Below are 6,123 nucleotides of genomic sequence, written 5' to 3'. Positions count from 1 at the left end.
TATAATGTCGATTTTTTTTCCTTTTTGTAGAGGAACACAAAAAGAAACAACTAGAACTAGAAGAATAATATTCAATAACAGGCTTGAACAAACCTGGAGGACGATAAAGCTACTATGTTTAACGCCACTCACAACAAACTTCATATTCAACCAGTAGTAGATATGGGTTGCACTTTTATCAGCTAAAATACATTTCTCTCACAAAGTGAAGAAAACATACTACTTTATTGCATTGTAGCATAATTTTACATTGATCTCAAGTGCAATAATATTATTGTCTATGTTATCAATCTCGGATAGCATCGCGGCACAGCCATATCCAAAAATGAAGCGGTAAGCGGAAAGACCAATATTTTAGTGACGCGAGCACTAATAATTAAAAGCTAAAATAAATTAATCAAAATTCCTGAAGTATTCATATTTAGTAGAAATAAAAGTCATAAATATTAAGCAAAACATACTTGCAAATCCAATAAAATTCAATAAATAACCTTGCTATCCTTAAACATTTAAGGGTAATATCTTAAACTGCTGACACGGCCGAATGCGGCGTCATTCCGAATTCAATCTCATTATTGCTGTTCTGTGCCGAGATAACAGCTGATTTTAATAACATAGATTATTGCTAGTAATAATTTGGTAAATGGTAGTTAACAAGAGCTATAATACATTTACTTTTCAATAAATCAAGTCCTATATAAAAGTAATGTGAAGAAAACAAAACAAAACAAAAAAGAATTCATAATGTGAAGTATAACTGTAACCTCTATAAGAGTTCAATCCTCTTCAACAAGCAATGTTAGGTTTGAGTCATTTTCTTTAACCGTAGCAGTAGCAGCGGCGGCAGCCGCTTCTTCTTCCTGACGCTTCTTTTTCCAGTACTCATCAAGTGGAGGTCCAAATATTGATTTACCAGAAACAACACCAATACTGGATAGTCCAAACAAAATCAAGATCATGCTAATTGAAAATTTTAAAACACAATTTTACAAATTGAAGATTGGGAAAGAGATGAATGAAACTTACATGGCTGCACCAATAACCAGTGGAAAGGAGAGAAACTTTCTTCGGCCAAATCCGAACATTTTGAAATGTAATTTTGGTATGCACTTTGAAATTCTGGTGTTTCACCTAACAGATGCTACGGCTGTTCTCTCGCGATAGAGGAGGGACAATCAGCCGAAAACCCGCCCGCAATTGTTGGATACCAGGGCCCATAGAAAAATTAGCATCAAAGCCCTCTAAATGAATAATTGGATATTTTATACTGACACCCGAAATATTTGACCTAACACCCTAGGTATTTTCATATTTTGAAAATAATCTTGATAAAAAAGAGCGAACAAAAATTTGGTAGTACAATTTTAAAAAAATACAAGTATGAATAAAAAAATCCGATAGCATATTTTAAAATTTTGGTATGTTTTAGGATTTTTTTGAATTATTTAAAAAATTATACTAGGTAAAAAATAATTGGAATTCATTTTATCCAGTAAAAACAAATAGTTTTAAAAAAAATTTGGTAGTGTATTTTAAAAATTTTATATTTTTTTTTTTGATTCAGTTATGTATTTTGAAAAATCTGATAAAGACTTGTAGTTTTTTGAATAATCAAATAAAAACTCATTATTTTTTAAAAATCTAAAAGAAACTCAAACTTAAAAAAAGAAGGTAAAATCTCATATTTTTTGAAAAATCCGATAAAAATTTATAGGATTTTATAAAATCTAGTAGTATATTTAAAATATCCGATAAAAATTTATAGGATTTTTTTAAAACTCTGATAAAAACTTATTGATCGCCAAAAATTGTGAAATTCTTCAAAAATTCATTAAAATTTAAAAATTCAAGAAACACACAATATTTCAAAAACGTAATAAATCGCTAAAATATTATGATAAAAACTTTTCAATTGTACGTAACCAGACAAGTGTCCGAATAAAATCTCAAATAATTAATAACTACAAAATCATATTTTACTAACCCTCCTACCTCCCAAAAGTTTTGAACTTTGTCAAAACACCCTTATTTTTGTTTAACAAATACAAAGATTTTTTTCTTATAACAAAGCTTTTTAACCTCAAAAATACTAATATTCAAAAAATGAAAAATAAGAAATAAAATTTAACATGACAGGCCAATTACAATTTAAAAAAAAAATTATATAAATAATATTAACATAAGAACTAATATAATTGAATTAAATTTATAAAAAACTAAATTAATCTATAATATAAGAAAAAAAACTGTTCTGAATTTCACTAAAATACCCTTTTGTTATCTTAGTCTAAATTATTATTTTGGGGACAAAAAATGTCTTCTTTTAATTTATTCCAAAAAAATAATATTAGCTGTATGTCATTATCTTAATTTCAAATATTAAATTCTTCTTTCTCTCTTGTCCTTTCTCTCATTCTCTCTCTTAATTTCTCTCTTTCTCTTTCACGAACTATTTCATTCTTCTTCTTCCTCTTCCTCCTCATCTTCTTCTTCTTTTTCCTTCTTCTTTCACGAAAATTGACAAAGCGAAACTGAAGTTGGGAATGAAACCCTAACCTTCAATAGTTCAAATCTCTAAACTCTTTTTGCACTTCAAGATGGCAAATCCCTAACCCTAACGATTGTGTTTGATAAACATGTAAGTATTTTTAACAAATTTTTGGCACTGACATTATTAGGTTTTCATTTTTTTCATTTTTTTCGGTGGAGGGAATGAAAAAAGTGTTGGTGTTGATGATTTGTTAGGTAAGATTGGTGGATTGCATGCGACGGGGAGTAGAAGTTCGATGAATAAATCGTCTGATTTTGATGATTTGATGGCTGGATTTGGTGGCGGTAGCATCGTTTTCAATAATGGGTATGGAGTTTTTGTATTCAGTTTCATATTACTTTTCTTCTTATTAAATTGAGATTTGAGTTTTAATCCCTTTTTTTATTTTTGCAATGACTCAAGAACTCTATGCCTGTCGGAAAATTCTTCATGTTTCCAGCCATACTTAATTTGAATACCCAATATATGTGTCATGTGTCCTCTTTTTTAGTGATATTCTTATGATTATTGAAAAATGGTTATTGAAAAATGAAACCTTTTTAATATCTAAGAAATTCTTACATTTGTATTTCAAGTGATTCTAATGTAAATTTAGTCATCAAAAGTGTGTCTTTGTGTCTTTGGATGACTGGTTTTATCATTAGTTTCAATTGGAGTTCTTCAATCTTGTAATTTAAATTGATATTTCCTTTACTGAATTTTGGTATATATTATGTGATAAACAGGTTCATGCTTATTATGGATTTGGTATTATCTCATCTTCTAGAAATAAGGAGGGAAAGATCATTTTCCTATGGTTATATATGAAATTGTTGGTTGTTTAAATTGGTACATACAAATATAACACCAAAGGTCAAATTTGACACCACCTACTTCCACCCCAATGTAGATATGCATGGCAATATATGCCTAGATATTCTTCAGGTAATAAACCATATGATTGTGTGTTTTATCTTTTTTCAATTCAGCTATTGTATATTGATGTTATCACATGTAATAATGATAAATCATTTTGTTCTGATTTACAAGATAAATGGTCATCTGCTTATGATGTAAGAATGATTCTTATATCTATTCAAAGCCTACTAGGAGGTAACTTTGAAAGCTGAATTAGTTCTAAGAGAAGCTATTATTTTATTTAATCTCTGTCTTCCCTGTTTGTTAAATATTTGTTTATTCTTCCATAGTTTAGAGCCAAACATTAGCTCTCTGCTAAATCCACAAGCAGCGCAGCTTTGGCGCAATCAAGAAGGTATATAAGCATCTTAATATTTTGCAGATGATTTGTATAATATATCTTTTGATCTTTTAAGTAATTTTGTTATGTTTTTGTTTACTTCTACAGAATACAGGAAGATGGTAGAGGAGTTGTACAAATCTCCTGTGGCTTAATTTAGATCTGAGAGTTCTCATGGATTTTATTTCTCTATGTTTGGCTTGGTCAAGTTTGGAAAAGAGAAGTTGTTCAAAAACTGTGGCAAAGGTGATATTCGGTGCAAAGTCGGTTAGTTATGCTACTGCAAATAGTCTTCATTTGGTTTTGTGGTATAGGTTTTGGCTTTGGATCATGTTCGGTTCAAAAAATTCCGGCGGTTTCTTGGTAGTTCAAATTGTGACTATTACTACTATTGTGTTCTGACTTTTGGTATTTATTGAATTCTCCCAAATGAATGTTTAATCTCTTTTTAGGTGTTTTAAGACAAACTAAGGTTACATTTCTATATATCTCTTTTGATATCTTTAAATTTAAAGAATTTTGTTTAATTAGTTTAGGACTTCAATTTAACTATTGCACTTTTCAGTTGCTTGGCACATTTTTTAGTGCTGAGATGCATATTCTTGAATCGAAAGAGCTTAAGAAGAGGATGAAGCATATTTTGGAAATTATTGAAGAGGTGAAATGGCAAGATGTTGACCCTGACTTGCTAACAAGGTTTCACTTCGTCTTCGCTCTGTCTCTTCTCTTGTGTCCCATGGTTATTATGTTATGTCTTGCTACAGCCTACATCTAAGCACATTATAGAGAAGCAGAATGTATGAGAGTCAAAATGGAAGATTTACTATATAAATACGGTATTGACGTTGTGTTCAATGGACATGTAAGCATATTTCTATTTATGGTTTAGGATGTCGCGTGACTCATTGGTTTTGAGTTCGAGTCAACTAATGAGCGCATAATCCAATGTCTGGTCACAAACTTCTTCAACATCTCAAGTTACTCATGACAAATTGCTGTCAAACTTCTATTTATTGCTTTGTTTTTTTCTTAGTCTATTGATTTTGTATTTGTTCTCAAAATAGTTTTTGACATTTTCTTATCAAACCATACTTTTCGTCTCGCAGATCACTACATTTTTTTAAATCCTTTTGTTCAATTATAATCATGCTCATCAATATGTTTTCTACATTTTTCTATAATCCTACTGATGTGTTATAATGACGCTGATCAACAAGTTTTCTACATTAGCTTAATATTCTTCTGATCAATATTAATCATGATATATATACTAATGGAGATCGAGGATATGCGGCAGATCTATCTGATTAGGTACATTATTTTGACACAACCAGCAGATGAAACCAGCAATAAGAATGTTGGAAGACATGTGGCATATCTTTCTATAGCAAGGGTATAGAAAATGTGATAACTATTGATTTGCACGGGCAACACGTGAAACCCGCAATGAGAATGCTGAAACTCCGCCTTCTATTTGGATCATATGTTTCGTGTAAGCATTTTTCCTTAGGATCTAACTTCTCACATTTTCACAAGACTTAAAAGGACACTGCTGGACTCAGTTTTCATTTTCCTAACTTACGCGACTGTCCTTTTATTTCTGCTTTAGCTATTTGGATGAAAAGGATCATCACACGATGTGGATCAGGAAAGTTGAAGCTGAAACAATTGGTACGGGATTCAGTTATCTCTGCAAATTCTTTACTAGCTGGGGATTCTATTATTCATTTTGTGCATGCAGATGTATATATTTATACACATGGATATATTCTTTAACCTTAATAATGTTTAGCAAATGAAATTAATTTAAATAAATATGTGATTGATTTGTTTTCTTTGATCATTACTTTTGTGTAGAATCTGCAATCTTTGTTTCAATTTGGAGCAACCAAAGTAATTGAGAGATAGAAAAGGTTTATGAATAGATCTGTGAGAAACGTGCAAATTGAGCTCAATTATGGAAATTTTAAATTGGAAATGAGACTTGGGATCTAAATTCTATAGTAAACAAGTTATTCATGTTTGTTGCTTTTAGGTGCCTAAAGTTTTTTTTTTATAACTAGGAAGTGACAAAAATTTCCATGTAGCATGTCACTGCATAAATAATATAATTTTGTGTCTTACATCTATGGAAGTACATGTATTTTTAGTTGGAACTTAAAGTTTATGAAAATAAACAAAACTAATATTTGTTTTATTTGTGTGTAAGAGGGAGATAAATTTGTTTGCATTGCTGATTCAAATTAGTTTGTAATTAAAAAGCAATTGTTGATGATTAAATAAACACTTCACCAACTTTTTAGTAATTAAAAAAACAATTTATTAAATATACAAT

The 6,123-nt window shown here is 30.0% G+C and overlaps 2 long non-coding RNA genes across 2 annotated transcripts; one reads left to right on the top strand and one right to left on the bottom strand.

Annotated features, from left to right (window-relative positions):
* Positions 1-444: 444 nt before the first annotated feature.
* Positions 445-1,204, bottom strand: LOC131607036 (uncharacterized). The gene is made up of 2 exons (XR_009285179.1): positions 1,027-1,204; positions 445-930 (listed from the first exon to the last, which is right to left on the bottom strand). It is a non-coding gene; the product is annotated as an uncharacterized LOC131607036 (long non-coding RNA).
* Positions 1,205-2,435: 1,231 nt separating this feature from the next.
* LOC131607029 (uncharacterized) lies at positions 2,436-5,821 on the top strand. Its single transcript, XR_009285174.1, has 8 exons — positions 2,436-2,638; positions 2,746-2,857; positions 3,277-3,475; positions 3,581-3,643; positions 3,739-3,803; positions 3,897-5,280; positions 5,398-5,459; positions 5,646-5,821. It is a non-coding gene; the product is annotated as an uncharacterized LOC131607029 (long non-coding RNA).
* The last annotated feature ends 302 nt before the right edge of the window (positions 5,822-6,123 follow it).

Source organism: Vicia villosa, linkage group LG1 (genome assembly GCF_029867415.1).
Source record: "Vicia villosa cultivar HV-30 ecotype Madison, WI linkage group LG1, Vvil1.0, whole genome shotgun sequence".
Taxonomy (NCBI): domain Eukaryota; kingdom Viridiplantae; phylum Streptophyta; class Magnoliopsida; order Fabales; family Fabaceae; genus Vicia; species Vicia villosa.
This window is presented reverse-complemented; position numbering and strand designations above follow the sequence as displayed.